General features: G+C 39.5%; 1 protein-coding gene across 6 annotated transcripts in view; it reads left to right on the top strand.

Annotated features, from left to right (window-relative positions):
- Window positions 1-19,582, top strand: part of EHBP1 (EH domain binding protein 1) — a 559,191-nt gene that overhangs the window by 71,053 nt on the left and 468,556 nt on the right. The window contains exon 1 of one of the 6 annotated variants that reach the window (XM_079941629.1): window positions 13,365-13,407. The exons of 2 other annotated variants lie outside the window; for them this stretch is intronic. The gene's annotated coding sequence lies outside the window, so the exon portion shown is untranslated. Of the gene's footprint in view, window positions 1-13,364; window positions 13,408-17,569; window positions 17,891-18,053; window positions 18,129-19,582 lie in introns of those variants that run through there. 3 more of the 6 variants (XM_079941633.1, XM_079941626.1, XM_079941628.1) reach the window with 3 other exon arrangements.

The following is a 19,582-nucleotide window of genomic DNA, read 5'->3' as shown; positions in this document are numbered from 1 at the left end:
CTAGTTATCTTTTTGTAATTGATTTCTGGCTTTATTCCATCATAGTCAAAGAGTTTAGTATTATTCTAATCCTTCAATATTTGTTGAGACTTGCTCTATTGCCCAGCATATGGTCAATTTTAATAAATGTCTAGGTACATTTGACAAGACAATGTTTCCTTCAGTTGTTGGATGCAATGTTTGGATGGTTAGTTTATATGTCAGCCTGACTGCACATCACTTAGGTGATACCCAGATAGCTGGTAACACATTAATTCTAGGTATGTCTGTGAGGGTGTTCCTGGAAGAGATTAGCATTTGATTCAGTAGGCTGAGAGAAGAAACCCCCCTCACCGATCCACTGGGACCTGAATGGAACAAAAAGGGGAAGGAAGGGTGAATTCACTCTCTCTGTTCTTGGGCTGGAACATCCATCTTTTTGTCCTCAGACATCAGAGCTCCTGGTTTTCAAGCCTTCAGGCTGAGACTGAATTGTACCACTGGCTCTCCTGATTCTGCAGCTTACAGATAGCAGATTGTGGGACTTCTCTACCTCCATAACTCTTAGTGAGCCAATTCCTATTAAAAAAAAAATACAAACATACATACATATATAGGTGTATACACACACACAAGTTGAACAACACGGGGGTTAGGGGCACAGACTCCCCACAAAGTCAAAAATCCACATATAACTTACAGTTCGCCTTTCTTGTATGCGGTTCCTCAGAATCCCTCATTCCGCATCCTCAGATTTAACAAACCTCGGATGGTGTGACACTGTACTATTTACCACTGAAAAAAATCCGCATGTAAGCAGACCCATGAACTTCATGCCTGCATTGTTCAAGGGTAAACTCTATCTATCTATCTATCTATCATCTATCTTTCTTTCTTTCTATTAGTTCTGTTTCTCTAGAGAACCCTGACTAATGAAAGTGTTCTATTTAAGTCAGTTAGGTCATGTTTGTTAAATGTTAGTTAAATCTTCTATATTTTGATTTTTTTGTCTGTTTGCTCTATCAGTCACTGAGGAAGGTATGTTAAAAACCTTCATTCTGATTGCGAATTTGTCCATTTCTCCTTTTAGTTCTGTTAATATTCTTTATGATATTTTGAAACTATGTTATTAGGAACTTAGAAATTTAGAATTGTCGTGACTTCCTGGTGAGTTGATCTTTCTATCGTTATGAAATGTCTTTTGTAACTCTGGAAATGCTTTTGCTTTACCATATAATTTTCTATTTCTCTCACTTTTTCTGTGTTCCCTTTTATCTCCTTTCTTGCTTTCTTTGGATTTATTTTAAATTGTGTTATAGCTCTCTCTACTAGCTTGTTAGGTATGCATTCTTTATTACTTATTTTGTGGTTACCCTAGAGAAAAATGCAGCCTTGAATCTAACACAAATGAATACTTTACCACCTCCCAGACAATGTAAGGACTTTAGAACACTCTACTTGCCCCTATCCTGCCTTTTGCCGTAATGTTGTCACATATTTTAATTCTACATACAATTGAAACCCCACAATATGTTATTATTATTGTTTTATGTTAATATTCATTTAGATTTACCCAGGCTTTTACTCTATTGCTCTTTATTCCTTCTTGCACTTCTATGCTTCTCTCTGGGATTATATTCCCTCTTTCTTTCAATATCAGTTTTCTAGCAATAAATCCTCTCAGATTTTGTTGGTCTGGAATGTCTTTATTTTGCTTTCATTTTTGAAGGATATTTCACTGGGTGTAGAATTGTAGGTTGGCAGAATCTTTAAAGATGACAGACATACCATGGCCACTTTTTCCATTATTTCTGATGATAAGGCAACCATTAGTCTTATTCTTGTTCTTTTGTAGATATTGTACCTTTTTCTCTGGCTACTTTGAAGATTTTACTTTGTCTTTGATTTTCAGTGTTTGACTATGATGTGTTTAGATATGAATTTCTAGTTTTTAAAAATTCATATCTCAAGGTTTATAGCTCTTCTTGTGGCTGATGTATTTTGGAATTTTAAAAAATTATTGGGTGTTATTTATTCAAATATTGCTTCTTCCCATTTTCTCTTTTTTTTTTTCTCTCCATGCTTTGGTCTATGAGTATATATATAAGGAAAATTTGTGATTATTAGACAGAGTATGTTTATTATGAGCATACCATGTCATTCTAACCTCATTTTCTTCTTTGCCAGAATTAGCAAATTAGTAGTATCAGGCACATCAGTCACAGTGCCTACCATAACACTGTTTAACTTCTATGAAAATGACTTACCCATAGCCTCCTGCTCGGGGAAGCAGAGTTGGGCTACTCTTTGCACAGTAGTAGCTAATCAGATTAGCTCTCTCCATGACTTGGAGTGGGACAATGTAGAAGAAACTGGTTAGCCAATTTCAAAAGAAGAGCAAAGCAAATCTTGAAACAGAAGCCAGTACGTGAAGGAGGCACCATGTAGGTCATAAAAGAGAGAATAGAAAGAGCATATTTACTCCAGAACTGCCTTGATTCTTGGGATTTATTTAGTTTTAGATACTGGATGTGTAATCTTACAAAAACGCTAATTTCTTTATTTCTCTTTTTTTTGGATTACTCATTTTTTATTTTTATTTTTTTTACACCTTTATTGGAGTATAATTGCTTTACAGTGTTGTGTTAGTTTCTGCTGTACAACAAAGTGAATCAGCTATATGTATACATATATCCCCATATCCCCTCCCTCTTGAGCCTCCCTCCCACCCTCCCTATCCCACCCCCCTAGGTTGTCACAAAGCATTGAGCTGATCTACCTGTGCTATGCAGCAGCTTCCCACTAGCCATCCATTTTACATTTAAAAACCCTAATTTCTTAAGGTGACCTAAATGAGTCTGTCTTCATTGCAATCAAGGGACTAATGTACTAGGGGAATGCGGTTGAATGTGTATCTGAGCTTCAGCAAAGTACTTCATTAAGATATGTAATACCTTGTCTTAAGACAAGATTGAGAAATTTTCACTAAATGTTGAGTGTAAATCAATGAATTAGAAACTTATTAAGTGGTCATACCCAAAGGACACTAATTAAAAAATTGCTTCATTCTGGAGGGAGGTTGTTTTTTGATCTAGTTTTTATTTTTGCTTTTGCTTTTGTTTTTACTATAAAGTTCTTCCCTTGACCTTGTTCTAGTCAACATTTTTATCACCCCTTTTGTTGAGGACATGCTTATCAAATTTACTGAGGAAAAACACATTGTTTAGCAGGATCCTTCAAGCTGGAACAATGGCTAAGTCCAAAAAGATAATATTAAAATGTTTTTATTTCAAAAATAATACTTGGGAGCTTGAGGCTTTTTAGGGCATGAGCCACCTCGTGTCCTTGCATCGCCTTGCAATAAACCTTTCTCTGCTCCAAAATAATAATAATAATATATGTCAATTGCCAAATATTGAGAAAATTATTCTCTTCTTTTACAGTCTATTTTTTTGTGAAAAATATAATTAGTATAACAGTTTATGATTTTCTAAACATTTTAACACTTTGAAATCATAAACATTTCCAAATCATTATTTTTCAATATTATTTTAATATAACATAATTTATTTAATCATCTCCTCTCAAAACATGCTGTAATACTGTTTTCTAAACTTTTTTCTTTTGTTTCAAAATCAAACGGTTTTCAAATCATTAAATAATATTTTCTCAATTGCATGACTGTACTGTTATTTACACAATTAGTATGTTGCCCCCTTTTTGTCTTTAAGATTACCATGAATATTCCTATGGCATTATTTTTAGAAAAATGTTACAGTTATTTCTTTCTGATAAACTCCTAGCAATGTATGAGAATCTTGACTTGTTTCTCTGTTGCTTCACCATTGAATATTATGATTTTCAAAATTCCTGCCATTTTATAAGCACAAATTAGAGTCTTGCTTTATTTTGCTTTTCTTTGAATACTAGTGAAGCTGAACATTGTGTCATGCATATATTGACTATTTGCATTTCTTGTTTTGGAGCATCTATGTTCATGTCTTTCATTCATTTTTTAACTAGAGTATATCTTAACGTTTCTTAAGGGCTTTTATATATTATGCACATTAATCCTTTCTTGAAATACATATTGCAAATATTTCTTCCAAGTTTGTCATTTTTCTTTTATGAAGTTTAGTTTTTTGACAAAAAGATTTTCACCTTTAAGAAGTTAAATCTATAATCATTTAATTTTTTTAAATTTTTTTATTTTTGGCTGCGTTGAGTGTTGCTGTGCACAGGCTTTTCTCTACTTGAGGCGAGTGGGGGCCACTCTTCGTTGCGGTGCGCGGGCTTCTCATTGCGGTGGCTTCTCTTGTTCTGGAGCACGGGCTCTAGGTGCACAGGCTTCAGTAGTTGCAACACGCAGCCTCAGTCGTTGTGGCACGTGGGTCCTAGAGTACGCAGGCTTTAGTAGTTGTGGCACATGGGCTTAGTTGCTCTGCGACACGTGGGATCTTCCTGGACCAGGGATTGAACCCATATCCCCTGCACTGGTAGGTGGATTCTTAACCACTGCACCACCAGGGAAGTTCCCGTTTAATTGTTTTTAATTGTTCTTGCCTTTCATATCCTACTCAGAAAGAGATCCTTATATTATATAACTGTTTACCTATATCTTCTATCATATAATATTTAATATGAATAGAGTGAAGACCAGCTCTTGGGTTCAGAATACCAATTACATAACCTCTGGTTGGGGGAGCTTTGAGGTTGCCAGCATCAGTGTGCTTTGGCTGCCAAAAATCTCTTGGGATCTTGGACTTCATTAGTAAAAGCTTAAGGTCCAGAATCAGGAAAGCTATAGTCCTGTAACACTGCCAAAACTTCACAGTATGTTTGATTTAAATGTGGTTGAGATTATTTTATTGGCTAATATTTTAAAAATTGTTGGGGGATCTGTGTAATCAAAAACACTTCCTCATCCTCAAGGTAAGGCAAACAGTTTTCACAGAAAACAAGGTAAAAAAGTACAGCTTCAATAGTTTGTTTTTCTTTCAGACTGTCAGATACAGACATCACAGGCATTAACCTCTATTAAAACTCAGAAACCTCCATGCTTCTTTTTTTTTGGGGGGGGGGGTACGCGGGCCTCTCACTGTTGTGGCCTCTCCCACTGCGGAGCACAGGCTCCGTACGCGCAGGCCCAGCGGCCATGGCTCACGGGCCCAGCCGCTCTGCGGCATGTGGGAACTTCCCCGACCGGAGCACGATCCTGCGTCCCCTGCATCGGCAGGCGGACTCCCAACCACTGCGCCACCAGGGAAGTCCTCTCCATGCTTCTTTTAACCGCACCTCAATTTCCAAAACTTTAGTACAAGTTGTGACAAAATTTGCTTGACATAGTGAGGCTTCCTTTTAAAATCAAGGAGACAGCGATACCTACTACTGCCTCTTCCACTCCCCACATTTTATTTACACTAAACCAGGCAAGAAAAAGAAAAAAGGAGAAGAAGAAAGAAAGAAACAAAAGGTGTAAGGATTGGAAAAGGAGAAACAAAATTGTCATTATTTAGAATCAGAATTTCATATGCTTTTAACTTCTTAGTCCTCACCTGGACTATTTCATTAGCTATATGTATCACATTTTAAGACTACTGTGTGGACATAAACCAAAAGAGATTTGTAGGGAAATAATCATGGTGGTGACAAGGAGGGGACTTTGAAAACATGGCATATGAGGAAAATATTTGAAAATATTTTACATGGGGAAAAGACTCACAGGAGGGAAAAAAAAAGAGCCAAATTAGCTTGTTTTAAGCTACTTAAAGAAAAAAACTGTTATGTGTAACAGTGATTTTTTTTTTTTCCTGAAAGCCCCAAGGAAGTGTAGTCAGGATCATTAAGAGGCAAGAGGAAGAGAGACTTAAGCTCTGGCAGAACTTTTAAGAGTTAGTGATTCAAAATTCTTAGAAGGATGCCTTAGGAGGTGAAAAGTACTTTGTCACTAGAGGTTTTCAACCAAAGGCTGAGTGACCATGTGGCAGGAATGCTGTAAGAATGAAAAAGCTCACATTTCTTGGGCATCCAATGTGTGCATGTACCGAGCCATGCACTATCTCATTTAATCATGGCAACCCAGTGAGGGACGTTCTATTGTATTCCCATTTAACAAATGCAACAGAAGCAGAGAGAATCTAAAGTCCTGCCTGGTATCACATAGAAGGTAAGTATGAACTGCCCAGGCAGTTTGTTTCCAGAGCCTCACCTCTGAATCAATGTACATTGTTTGCAAAGAGTGGCTTCCATAACCTTCAAGATTTCATCAAATCCTGAGATTGTATAATTGTGCAGAGGGGAAAGTCATGCCTTAAGGGATTTATATTAAAGATTAATTTTGTTGGCAGTGATGTTAGGTGGCTCCTGTTTTAGTATCTAATCTTTAAGTTATGAATAAAATCAAAGTCGCTGAAAATCCACCCATCATTTCTAAATTAGAAAGCTGTTGGATATTCATATATCTACCAAGGTACAAGTAAGTTGGTAGACAATGGCTGGGATCCCAGACAGATGCTCTTGGGCTCTGGCAATAAGACTAAGCCTATAAATATCAAATGTAGTATGTCTTACAAAACCAAATATCAGCAGTTTTGAAGTGTCATGGTGTTTTGTGTGTTTTGTGTTTTTTTTTTTCTAAGTAGATCCAGCAATTGATTGTGGGCCACTTTGATAGCACCTAAAACAAAATTGTTTTATTCAGCATTTTTGAGTGTTATATCATGGAGTTATAGGTTATATCATACCACTCACAGAATGCTGTTTAAAATTTGCAGTTAGGTACATTCTTCAATATCTATATATAACTTCTTAAAATATAGAAACCAGATCAAATATATATAGAAATAATGTGTGTGCAAGAGATAAATACAGAGATTGGCCATTTGCCATTGTTAATAGGAAGAAAGGCATGTACACTGAGAGTTTTAACAAATTACAAATGCCGGGAAGAAAATAATATGGCTGTGTTTGAAAAGATCATGCTATTTACTTGACAGGCTCTGCCAGGGCAAAGTTACAGCTGTGGCCCTGCTTTGCAGATCATTTAAACAGGCTTTTCTTTATGTCACTGACACTTTAGTCGCATCCACAGAGCTTTGCCATCAGTAAATAATAATTATTATGTGGGAGAAGACAGCCTATGAGCAGCCCCAGTGTTACCACCACAAATAAATCGATAGAAACACATGTTAGTTAAAATGGTTTTTGCTTATTTTTCCAATTTATTAACACCATCAGTCTTGTTAGAAGAAAAATAGATTATCATTTTAAAAAATTGTAAACAGTGATATGTGTGCGTTCGCATGTGTATATACAAAAAAAATCAGGATTGTCTTTTTAATGTGTTTTTTTCTGATCCTCTCAGTTTAAAATTTTTTCTGTATTCTTTATAGTTGAAGATTTCTCATACTATCATTTCCTATGTCTTGTTATCTTTGTATTCATCTACCTAAGGAAACATGGGGTGGTGGAGAGTGTCAGATGGTCTGGTTTTGAGCATCCTAGCTGTAACAGTTGAATTCTCTGAGATTCAGTTTCTCCATCTACAGTAATACCTACCCAACCATTGTTGTGCAGATGAAAAGAAATCATGAACACAGAGGTGTTCTGTAAACTATGAAGAATCATACCAAGGTCAGGTCCAAAGGTCCATTTCTCCCAGCTTAATCTTTGAAGGAGATTTAAAAGATCTATAAACTATCTTTCAAGTAACTAACATTGGAAATAAGCATGGAAATGAATACTGGTAGACTCAAGGGAAACATATTTCATGTAACTCTTTTCTATTTTTCCTTTTTTTAGCTTTCATGGAGAATTACAAGGGCTACTGATCATGTTTATTCTAGTGAAAATTCCTGTGGTTGTTATTCTAGCTGTTGTTCTAGGGATGTAAGAAACACTAGAAGCAAATTGTGGGTAGCTAAGAGAAAGGGACAACATGTGTGGGTGTGGTTGGGACTTAATCAACATTATTGAATTAATACATATGAATGTAACCAACACCCCCATGTTGCGTTAATTTTTAGAAATTTAAGGGGGAAATGGCTGGGCAATTGCTTTGAGGCTTCGTTTCTCAGAGCCAATAGGGTACTTCAGCACTACAGGAGTATGTGGGACAGCAAAACCCAGAGTGAATTTCTCACGCATTCTACTGCCTGAAGCCTTCCTGAAAGTCACACAAGGCATTAATGGGGGGGGGGGGGGGGCTTCTGTGGAAAAAACGATCTTCTGACATTTTTCTAGAATGTGACTAGAATTTCAAATTGCTTTGTTTATAACAAGTTAGCTGGGTTTTTCTTTCTTCCTTTTGTCCTTAAATAAAAGAAACTCTGATCCTTTAAAAGCTTGGGGAGGGGCAAACTTTTTTATTTAACAGTCTGTCACTGAGGTGGAAAACTGTTTCAGATCTGAATGGTACCGTGGTGTTTTGTGCTTTCATCTGTCTGTAAGAATTTTTCAAGCCTGAAAACTCCAAGGTGAGAGATGTCATTCCCGAGTGGCAGACAGTGGGCTCCGCCAAAGGCCAGGGAGAAAGACCAGGGGTGATGTACAGGGATGGAAGGGACCAGGGAGGAGGCTGGAGAAAGAATGGCTCCTTTCCTAGTCACGGGTGGATTGTTCACTGGGTGTTACTTTTTTCTATGGTGACCAAAATCCTTCTGAAACTCAGCAAGAAGAAGCCTGTGATTTTTAGGGAAAAGAAATGCTTCAAATTCTAGCTACACAGACCTGTATGAGCAACGCATTAGTGCTGTTCGGTTTGTGTGGTTTTGTATATATTATACAGGTTTGGATTACAATAATTCCTCCCACTTGTATAAGGTTTTGCAGTTTTTGAAGCACTTTATGCTCTTAATCCTCACAATAAACACTGATAGAAGAGTACAGATGGTTCCTGACTCACAATTGCTTCACTTTAGACCCCTGCTGTTATGACCTTTATTATTGTAAATATGACTCTCCCAGTATTGGTCAAATCTCATGATGTGACTGCCTATGACTCTCATCATAAGTGACAGGAGAACTGAAGCTGCGTTTATGTGAATTGGTGCCAGAAGTAAAGAACAACTTTTGATTTGATGGATGCAGGTGTACATGAAGCAAATCCGTAACATCTGAATTAGACAATGCTTTTGCGAAGGTGTTGTCCATTTATGTTGAAAAAGAGCTACCCCAAGACATCAAAGGGAGTTTTTATTGCAAGCAAAAGTTGGGTGGATCACTTTTAGAAGATAGTTGGCAAAACATTAACTATTCAGGGAAGAAGCCATAAGAACCAGTAGAATAGCATCAGATAATTTATCCACAGAGTTAACAGCTACTATGTGCTCTGGGTGTTTAATGATGCTGAAATCAGGCATGGAGATGGGAAGACGATGAGGAGGTGCAGGAGAAGGAGAAAAGGAAGAGAACATAGCAATAAGGAAAACTTTAACATTCAGAGAAATTTCACCACTGAATCTGCAATGATAGTTTTTAGACAGATGGCCCTAATTTTCATCACAGTTTGAAGGTCTTTAGAGCACTGAAGCATTTTCTTGCTTCAGGGAGATTTATCAGAAAAATAAAATTTCTTTAGTTAGAACTTCTTTGGACAGGCATTTTTAAGAAGTCTCAACCAGGTGATAAAAAAGAATTCTCTAAGAGCATCTGAAACTTTGACTTTTTCTTGACAAACTTAGAAAATCATTGTAAAATCATGTATTCGTCTTTCCATGATTGATTTTGGTATTTTAGAGTATTAAAATGTATCTTCAGGAACACTATCTTCACAGATATTAAATGTTTAACTTACAGAAGCTCAATTTATGACCAATATCCAGGAATAAATCAAATCATAAATACCAATTATATGAGTCTCAGTTTATAAACGAGGAACAGACCACAAAGCAGCAAATGACTTGCTGGCTTCCCCTAAAAAAAGGCAGATGAGGTCACATAATGCCACATCACTAAAGTTTAATGATGCTTCCCTTTCTCTCCGCTAGTTGAGGAACACATATTTTTCACTCACTGTCAAGCAAATACCCATGTAACATCTGAGGGATTACAATCTTAATATTATGGTAACATCAAGTAAACTAGTTGATGGACATATATATTTATTATCAAGTACTATCAATGGTTAAATTCAACTAAAATTTATCAGATAAAGACAATTTAGTGCAAAAGAAATATGCAGCCATGTTTTGGAATTATCCACCTGTATCATCTTTGAAACAGGCAGGGAACCAGGTTGTTATTTCAGTGGAAGACAAGTCCCTGCCTCAGAATGAATTGAACTACCTACCTGGGATTCATCCTTTTCTTTCTTTTTAGAAACTCATTATCTTTGTTGTTCCTCACTCTCCCCTACCTTCAACGTTTTTTCTGTGCCAATCTTCTTATGAACTAAACAGGCCCAAGTATCTCCCATCTTAACACACACACACACACACACACACACACACACACCCCTACTTCATTCAACCAGCTATCTTCTCATCTTTCTCCTCCCCTTAAAACCAAACTTCCTAAAAGAGTTTCCTATATTTACTCTGTTCATATTCTCACTTCTCCCCAAAACACTCAATTCTTTGTTTCCTAGCTTCAGCCTCATCATGCTTTTAGAGTTGTTTTCTCACCAAGTCACAAATGAACTCTATTTGCTAAATCTAATGGCTACTTATCTATACTTTTGTTGACTTCTCAATAGCATTTAACACTACCAATCACTCCCTCTTTCTTGAAGCTTCCTTTTCCCTGGGCTTCCATGTCTGCTAACTCTCTTGGTTCTTTTCCTGCCTCTCTGGTCATCTCTTTGTCAGTCTCCTGTCTCTTCTTCTGCCAGTGCCTAAAATGTTACTGTCCCTCAGGTTCCCCTCATAAGCTCCTTTCTTTTCTCACTGGATGATTTAATCTACTTCTTTGTTTTCAGCCTTTACTGGAAAGAAAGCACAACTTTATGCTTCTACCCCAAATTTCTTCTTCTGAAGGTCTGAAGTGGGTCTTCACTTTGAAGTCCTCCAGAAATTTATCTCAGTTTGGACATCCCTCCCTCAAATAGAGCCTAGGACAAGGGCTTAGATGCATGAAGTTTATTTGGAAAGACAGTTCCAGGAAGCAGGAGTGAGGGAGCAAGAATAGTAAAACAGAGAAGGAGGAAAAGTCCATAAAGGATACATTGCTGAGCTGTAATCATTATGGGCATAGACCATCACTGTCTATGAGACTCAGAATTCTCTCTCTGAATGAGGGAGGCTGGGATATCGTCCATCAGCTCCCAGCACCCATTAGATGCAGACTGCCCCCAGGAAATGGTAACTTGAGGCACTTCCAGGCTGCATCTTTGCCAGGTTGAATGAATTTCCCCAGCTCTGGAGAAAGCTGTGTGGCAGAAAAGCATAAGTAGGAAACTCAGAGTACAGGGACTTGTTCCCCACAGCTGCATGGAAATCAGAGGTGAGCCAATGGGGTAGAAAGCAGGGCACAAAAAGCCTTGCTCCACAACATTCTAAAACTGAACTCACCCCACGATGGCTGACCCTCTTTCCGTCTCTCTTTCTTAGGGACTGGCTCCATCAGCCTCTCAGCAGCTCAAACCAGTCACCCGAGCAGCATCTTTGACTTTCTTCTTCATAATGTCCTGTATATTTTCCAGATCCATCTGATTGTGCTCACGCACACTGCCCCGCCGTAGCTTAGCTATTTGTGAGCTCTCACTTGGCTTTTTGCAGCAACCTCCTAATTGATAATTTTTGCCGTATTTACATATGTTACCCTTGCTGCAACCAGAATAATCTTTTAAAACATTCATTAGATTATGTCACTCACATGCTTAAAACTCTTCAGTGGCTCTCCTTTACTCTTAGGGTAAAGACCCAAGTTCTGGACTTCCCTGGTGGCGCAGTGGTTGAGAGTCTGCCTGGTAATGCAGGGGACACGGGTTCGTGCCCTGGTCCGGGAGGATCCCACATGCTGCAGAGCGGCTGGGCCTGTGGGCCATGGCCGCTGGGACTGCGCGTCTGGAGCCTGTGCTCCGCAACGGGAGAGGCCACAACAGTGAGAGGCCTGCGTACTGCAAAAAAAAAAAAAAAAAAAATGAAATGCAAGTGGGAACCCGGGAAATAAACAAAAACCTAGAGAGTCTTTTGCCTTGAGGGCTTTTGCCAGATGAGTGAATGCATTGGTTAAGGTGTGCACAAAGTTAGAAGTCTAAGTATAGACCCATCCACCTGGACGTTGCACATCCAGGTTTAATTTCTTAAACCTGGATGCCCAAAAGACTACCCATTTTGTGAAAGGATGAACTACATATAAATCTACCGCATTTCCTCCACCCCCAGAAAATTGCAAGGAAAATTGCCTGCCTTGAGGATGACTCTAAATGGAGGGAGAGAAAAAACAAAAAATTCCTTGAGGTTTTGTAACACAGCCAACACACAGGCTTGCAGCCCAAATCCACACTATACCTGGGAGTCCAAAAAACTCAAGTCAAGAATTAAGTTTAAAGTAAACCTCACTGTGTAGTTCCAAGGCACCTAGCAGTAACAAATACAAATCTGTTCTGGGGGTACCCATCTTCAACACAGGCCTTAAAGAATTCCCATCAATAAGTTCTAAAGAAATATGAGCTTATGGTCAAAAATCACAAAATACAAAGGGAAATAATAAACCACGAACAAGGGCCAGCAGAAACAACAAACAACAGAATCGGACTACAAAGCATTAGCCATTGGAATTACCAGGCACAGCCTATAAAATGAGTATTTTACATGTATTTAAAGAAATGAGAGAAGGGATTGAAAATATACATAAAACATGACCCAGCAGATTTGAAAAAGACTCAAAAGAACTACTAGAACTTTAAAATGTAATGTTTGAAATTAAAAACACAATGGATGGATTTAATACCAGAATAACCACAGCTAGAGAATGGATTAAGAAATATAGATCTGAAAAATTTTACATAATTTAGCCCAAAGAAATGGAAACATAAAAGAGTGGTTATAAGTCATGGAGATATTGTAAGAAATACAACAATTATCTAATCAGAATTCCAGGCAGACAGTGGAGGAAGGAAGGAGTGAAAGCAATAATTGAAAGAATAAGGACTGAGAATTTCCAAGAAATGACAAGCCACAGATTCAAAAAGCCCAACAATCCCAATACGGGTAAATAAAAGGAAATTTACACTTAGGCACATTCCAGTAGAAATGCAGAATACCATAAACAAAGAGAAAAAATGTAAAAGCAGCCAAAGAAAGTAAAGACAGATTATTTTCAACAGGACAACAATTAAACCTAACAGCCACGGAAGCCAGTGTACTAAAAGAAAACTACTGTCAACCTAAATTTGTATATTATCTTTCAAGGACAATGGAAAAGATCAGACGTCTTCAAACAAGCAAACAAAAACTGAGAGCTTGCCACCAATCAGACCCTCAAAAGGTAATTCTAAAGGCTGCTCTCATTTTCTTCCTGAAGAAAGTGAACACAGATGGAAGGTCAGAGACGAATAAAGGAGTGAGGAGCAAGGAAAGTGCTAAATACGTGTTTAATTGTAAATAAATATGGGCTAAAAAGAACAACAATAATAATAATCTCTTAAGAGATTTTCAAAAGCTAGCTAGAAATAAAATACACAGCCATGAATAGCAGGTAAATTGGGAGAGGAATGATCAAAGTTCAAGTATTCTGTCCTTTTTATTGTTTGGGAGAATGGTAATGATATTAAGTATCCAAGTTAAAATTTCCACAATAACTACCAAAAGGGTGTATAACTTCTTAATTAAAAAGGAAAAAAAGGGGAAAGAGAAAAATATTCAATACAAAAGTGCATGAAAACAGAGAAAAAAGAAATATTGAAGGCTCAAGTCACATTAAAAAGCACAAAATAAGATGGTAGAAATAAATTTAAATATTTCAGGAGTTAAAATAAGCAAAAATAGACTCAATGCCCAACATATTAGGCAAAGATTTACAGATGGTGTGTGTGTGTGTGTGTGTATGTGTGTGTGCATGTGTGCGTGTATACATACATATATGTTCTGTTTGAAAGAGTTCTGCTATATTCTGTTTATCTGTCATGTTTAAAACATAAGGATTCAGAAAAATTGAGACTAGGAGTGTGATAAAATTATACCATGCAGACACTAACCACAAGAAAGTTGGTCTTGCTATATTAGTATCAGACAAAACAGTCCTTAAGACAGAAAACTCTTTTAGACAACCATTTCATAAGGATAAAAGGTTCAGTTCTCCAGGAAAATTTAAGAGTTCTGTAAACTTGTAAATAATTAGATCAAGCTGACAAAATCAGTAAGGAGATAGAAGATTATAACAACACAATTAATAAGCTGGCTCTGATTGAATAAGCATTGATAACACTGTACCTCACAACTACAGGATTCACATTCTTTTCAACCAACATGGAACATTTTTGAAAATTGATCACATGCTGAGTTATAAAGCAAATATCAACAATTTTCAAAAGTTTGAAATCATACAGACCACAGTTTATGACCATAATGCAATTAAGTTAGAAATCAATAACAAAAGGATAACTAGAAAAAGCCCATATGTGGAAAATTAAGATATCCTCTTCTAAATAACCTGTGGCCCGAAGAGGAAATATGATAGAAATTAGAAAATACTAGAATGTGTGGCAACAAAAGTACTATAAATCAGGATGTATTCAACGCAGATAAAGTAAGATCTAGTGAGAAATTACATCCTTAAATGCTTTTATTAGGAAACATGAAAAGTTAACAATGAACTAAGAAGTTAGAAAAACAATAATGAAATAAAAATAAATAAAAGTGTGGAAGTAATAAAGGTAACAGCAGAAATCAATGAAATAGAAAAAAATATAAAAGAAAATTAACAAGGCCCAAAATTCTTTCTTTGAAAAGCCTCTTACAGATAAATACTAGAACAAAAGAGATACCTACAGTTGAAGCAGATAATTAAATGATTAATAAGGAGGATTATTAACAACTTTAAGGCTATGAATTGGAAAATTTAGAGAAATGGATAAATTCCTAGAAAAATATAACCTACCAAAACTTCTTCAAGAGGAAATAGAAAATAGTAGTCCAAAAAAATTTAAAGAAAATAAATCAGTTGTTTAAAATTGTCCCACAAAGTGAAAACCCAGACCAGATAAATTTTTGTTGTTGTGATTGTTTTCCTTAAAAAAAATTTTTTTGGTAGTAATTTTCAATCATGCAAAAAAAAGTAGAGAATCATAAAACAAACTCCTCCATACCCACCATTCAGCTTCAATGATTGTCTGCATTTGCCTTTCCTTTTCATTCAAACTCTTCCCTCTCCACTTAAAAAAAAAAACCTTTTTATTTTGAAATAATTTTAGACTTACTGAAATGTTCCAAAAACAGTACCAAAATTCCAATATATCTTTCACCCAGCTTCCCCTGTTGTTAACATTTTGCATAATCTTAATACAACTAATCAAAGCTAAGTAAACTTTTTTTTTTTTGCGGTACGCGGGCCTTTTTTATTTTCTCCTAATCCATGGATTCAAGGAAGAAGCAAGAATATATACAAGTTTGTTCTATTTATGTGAGGTTCAAATAATGAAAAACCAAACTATCTTTTTTTTTTAAATAATACAAATATATGTGGTAAAACCGTAAAGAAAAAAAAGGAAAATTTTAGGATATTGTTTATCTCTGAGTATGGAGGGAGAGAGGTGGTATCAGAGAGGGGCTCACACGGAACTTTAAAAAATATAAGAGTTTCTTTTCATAAAGCAGGTACATGCTGTGCCTCCCTTAGGCTAGACATTCTGGGTCTCTGCCCTGGGCCCCAGCTTTGGAATGCCTTCCTTGGAATTTTGTAGGTCCCTCTCTAGTGCTTGAGAGGACTGAGATGTGCAGTGCCATCCTGCACCTTTAGCAGTTGTTGTAGAGCTGGTTTGGTGGTGCTGAACTCTCTCAGCTTTTGCTTGTCTGTAAAGGTTTTAATTTCTCCATCAAATCTGAATGAGATCCTTGCTGGGTAGAGTAATCTTGGTTGCAGGTTTTTCTCCTTCAACACTTTCAATATGTCCTGCCAGTCCCTTCTGGCTTGCAGAGTTTCTGCTGAAAGATCAGCTGTTAACCTTATGGGGATTCCCTTGTGTGTTATTTGTTGTTTTTCCCTTGCTGCTTTTAATATGTTTTCTTTGTATTTAATTTTTGACAGTTTGATTAATATGTGTCTTGGCATGTTTCTCCTTGGATTTATCCTGTATGGGACTCTCTGTGCTTCATGGACTTGATTAACTATTTCCTTTCCCATATTAGGGAAGTTTTCAACTATAATCTCTTCAAATATTTTCTCAGTCCCTTTCTTTTTCTCTTCTTCTTCTGGAACCCCTATAATTCAAATGTTGGTGCGTTTAATGTTGTCCCAGAGGTCTCTGAGACTGTCCTCAGTTCTTTTCATTCTTTTTTCTTTATTCTGCTCTGCAGTAGTTATTTCCACTATTTTATCTTCCAGGTCACTTATCTGTTCTTCTGCCTCAGTTATTCTGCTATTGATCCCATCTAGAGTATTTTTCATTTCATTTATTGTGTTGTTCATCATTGTTTGTTTCATCTTTAGTTCTTCTAGGTCCTTGTTAACTGATTCTTGCATTTTGTCTATTCTATTTCCAAGATTTTGGATCATCTTTACTATCATTATTCTGAATTCTTTTTCAGGTAGACTGCCTATTTCCTCTTCATTTGTTAGGTCTGGTGGGTTTTTATCTTGCTCCTTCATCTGCTGTGTGTTTTTCTGTCTTTTCATTTTGCTTATCCTACTGTGTTTGGGGTCTCCTTTTTGCAGGCTGAAGGTTCGTAGTTCCTGTTGTTTTTGGTGTCTGTCCCCAGTGGCTAAGGTTGGTTCAGTGGGTTGTGTAGGCTTCCTGGTGGAGGGTACTAGTGCCTGTGTTCTGGTGGATGAGGCTGGATCTTGTCTTTCTGGTGGGCGGGTCCACATCTGGTGGTGTGTTTTGGGGTGTCTGTAGACTTATTATGATTTTGGGCAGCCTCTCTGCTAATGGGTGGGGTTGTGTTCCTGTCTTGCTAGTTGTTTGGCATAGGATGTCCAGCACTGTAGCTTGCTGGTCGTTGAGTGAAGCTGGGTGCTGGTGTTGAGATGGAGATCTCTGGGAGATTTTCGCTGTTTGATATTATGTGCAGCTGGGAGGCCTCTTGTGGACCAGTGTCCTGAAGTTGGCTCTCCCACCTCAGAGGCACAGCACTGACTCCTGGCTGCAGCACCAAGAGCCTTTCATCCACAGGGCTCCTTAATTTGGGATGATTCGTTGTCTATTCATGTATTCCACAGATGCAAGGTACATCAAGTTGATTGTGGAGCTTTAATCCGCTGCTTCTGAGGCTGCTGGGAGAGATTTCCCTTTCTCTTCTTTGTTCTCACAGCTCCCAGGGGCTCAGCTTTGGATTTGGCCCCGCCTGTGCTTGTAGGTCGCTGGAGGGCGTCTGTTCTTTGCTCAGACAGGACGCGGTTAAAGGAGCCTCTGGCTCACTCAGGCCGGGGGGGGGGGGGGGGGGGGGGGGGTGTAGGGAGGGTCACGGAGTGTGGGGCGGGCCTGCGGCGGCAGAGGCTGGCGTGACGTTGCTAGCCTGAGGCGTGCCGTGCGTTCTCCCGGGGGAGTTGTCCCTGGATCCCGGGACCCTGGCAGTGGCGGGCTGCACAGGCTCCCCGGAAAGGTGTGTGGACAGTGACCTGTGTTCGCACACAGGCTTCTTGGTGGCGGCAGCAGCGGCCTTAGCGTCTCATGTCTGTGCCGCGGTGCCCTAACGCCCTGCAGGCTGTGTTCACGCAGCCATCCTCAGTCCTCTCCCGGCACTCCGACAGAAGCCGGAGCCTCAGCTCCCAGCCCCGCCTGCCCCGGCGGGCGAGCAGACAAGCCTCTCGGCTGGTGAGTGCCGGTCGGCCGATCCTCTGCGCTGGAATCTCTCCGCTTTGTCCTCCGCACCCTGTTGCCGTGCTCTCCTCGGCGGCTCCCAAGCTCCCCCACTCCGCCACCGGCAGTCTCCGCCCGCGAAGGGGCTTCCTAGTGTGTGGACACTTTTCCTCCTTCACAGCTCTCTCCCGCTGGTGCAGGACCCGTCCCTATCCTTTTGTCTCTGTTTAGTTTTTTCTTTTGCCCTAACCAGGTACGTGGGGGGTTCCTTGCCTTTTGGGAGGTCTGAGGTCTTCTGCCAGCGTTCAGTAGGTGCTCCGTAGGAGTTGTTCCACGCGTGGATGTATTTCTGGTGTATCTGTGGGGAGGAAGGTGATCTCCGCGTCTTACTCTTCCGCCATGTTCCCGGAAGCTCCGCCATCCTGCACCTGAGCCCAGACCTGATCCCACATGGGTCCCAGTGGAGGGAAGTGCTTTCCTCAAAGGTTTTTTTTTTTTTTTTTTTTGCGGTACGCGGGCCTCTCACTGCTGTGGCCTCTCCTGTTATGGAGCACAGGCTCTGGACGCGCAGGCTCAGCGGCCATGGCTCACGGGCCTAGCCGCTCCGCGGCAAGTGGGGTCTTCCTGGACCGGGGCACGAACCCGTGTCCCCTGCATCGGCAGGTGGACTCTCAACCACTGCGCCACCAGGGAAGCCCCTCCTGAAAAGTTTTTAAGTCTTCCTCCAGTGACTAGGATCACTACAGCTGGCAATACTGTCTGGGCAAAGTACCCCGCTTTAACCAGGACCCATATGGTCCCAGGTACTTATTTCTCTCAGGGGTCCATTTCTTCTTTAGGGCAATCTCTGACTCTTTATCACCTCACCCCATCTCCCCCACCACGTTGGCCAAATGCCCAGTGGAGCTTTTAGACTCATGCCTATGAAGTGGAGCCTGGGGTCTGGTGCCAGGGCCTGGCTTCAGGAGTGACCTGATGACAGATCGCTCCCATTGCCAGCAAGATATTTCTTTTGCAGGGTGGCAGGGCCACTGGGATGGTGTGGACACGCTGGTTTGGGGAGATTCTCACTCATGTAGGACTAAGGACAAGGTCGGGGCTTTGGGGTACTGGTGACCCCGCATTGACTTGGGCTTGAGCAGCATGTATTGGCCATGCTCCGACTCTCACCCACGTGTGTTCCAACTGTGGAGTCACTCCCAGTGTAAGCACCCAAGGGCGGCAGGGTGGCAGTGGGCGTCTTGTTCTCTATGGCACACCCTCCTTCCCTCATCAGTGTCACCCCACCTCTACCACAGGCTCCCGGCCTTGTGTCAGACAGCCTGCAGGGGTGGCCTTGCTTGTCTCCTCCAGGGATTTTTAAAGGCCATTGCTCTGCAATACTAATGAATCTTTTTGATTGATGACAGTCATGCTGTCCCAGGGGGTCTTAAGCCTTTCCTGATCAGGGGCTGACCTTAAGCTAATGGGATCCATCCTCTGGCTCCGCCCCTGAGTCCCTCACTTATCCTCCCTGCTGGTGAAGTGTTTGGAAGGCAATGGTGCCTTCTCTCTCTCTTTTTTTTTTAAACTATTAGACTTTTTAATTGAAGTATAGTTGATTTACAATATTATGTTAGTTTCAGGTGTACAGCACAGTGATTCACTTATTTCCAGACTATTTTCCATTATAGGTTATTACAAGATATTGAATATAGTTCCCTTTAT

Source organism: Stenella coeruleoalba (genome assembly GCF_951394435.1).
Source record: "Stenella coeruleoalba genome assembly, chromosome: 13".
In the NCBI taxonomy this organism is placed as follows: domain Eukaryota; kingdom Metazoa; phylum Chordata; class Mammalia; order Artiodactyla; family Delphinidae; genus Stenella; species Stenella coeruleoalba.
This window is presented reverse-complemented; position numbering and strand designations above follow the sequence as displayed.